Source organism: Neophocaena asiaeorientalis, unplaced genomic scaffold, assembly GCF_003031525.2.
Source record: "Neophocaena asiaeorientalis asiaeorientalis breed wild unplaced genomic scaffold, Neophocaena_asiaeorientalis_V1.1 scaffold82, whole genome shotgun sequence".
NCBI lineage: Eukaryota > Metazoa > Chordata > Mammalia > Artiodactyla > Phocoenidae > Neophocaena > Neophocaena asiaeorientalis.
In genome coordinates, this window is record NW_020173068.1 from 5,032,855 (window position 1) to 5,034,035 (window position 1,181).

Below are 1,181 nucleotides of genomic sequence, written 5' to 3' on the forward strand. Positions count from 1 at the left end.
GAACCCAGGGTCCCGCAGTGAAAGCGCTGAGTCCTGACCACTGGACTGCCAGGGAGTCCTGCAGTGAAAGCGCTGAGTCCTGACCACTGGACTGCCAGGGAATTCCCAAGGCAGTGTTTCTTTAACGTGCATATTGATCACCCAGGGATCCTGTGAAAATGTTGATCATGATTTAGTAGGTGCGTGACATTCTGCACTTCTAACCAGCTCCGGGGTGATTCCCTGGTCCTTGGTCCGTATGGGGACTAGCAGAGGTCTAGTTGTCCCACACCCACACCTGGGGGATGGACCGGTGCAGAGGACTGAATTGAGAACCCACGTGACATCGCAAATCCTCAGTGGGACACTGCAGGCCTCATCAGTGAGCCCCACAGCGCCCCCTGGTGGGCATGGTGCCTGTGTCACCACTGCAGCTTGCAGCCTAGACGGTACTTCTGGAAGGTACCCTGGAGGCTAGCCTGGTCATCAGGCACCATGTGGTGAGTCTCCAAGATGGGGAATAGGGGCTGGCAGTGATCAGGCCCCATAGGCAGCCGGTTGCTGGGGAAACTCTTCCCAAGCAGGGGTCCAGGACAGGACAGTGTGGTACCAAATACTGGAGCTGTTTGGGGGAAACAAAGGAATGGGAGCCTGGGGGCCTCACCCTTCCGATTACATGTGGTTTCTTAAAAAAATTGTATTTTATATTGGAGTATAGTTGATTAACAATGTTTCAGGTCTATTACTGTGATTTTTTGACTTTGGAGACTAATCAGGTCTGTGTGTCAGTTTTCCTTTTCTATAAAATGGGCCCACAGTCACATTAGGAGGAATAAATGAGAGCAAGGTGCAGGTTCTTGAGGCCAACATGTCCCAGGCAGTGGGCCAGGTCGCAGGTCGCACAGCCCTCCAACGCATCCCTGAAGACCTGGCCCATCCCTGAAGACCTGGCCCATCCCTGAAGACCTGGCCCAAGCTGGTCTTAGCTGAATAGCCTAGTGATGTTGTGGATACCAGGGTGGGCAGCAGTGGGGAGGCAAAGGCCCAGAGGTGGGGTGTGGCTGGAGCAGATGGGGAGCATGCCCCTTGTTAAATGCCCCGGTCCTTCCTGCTGTGTCTCCTCCATCCCTTCCCTTCTTGGGAACTTGGGACTCTGAGCCCCAGCTGGTAAGGGAGGAGGAGAGTGAGTGACAGGTGAGCAG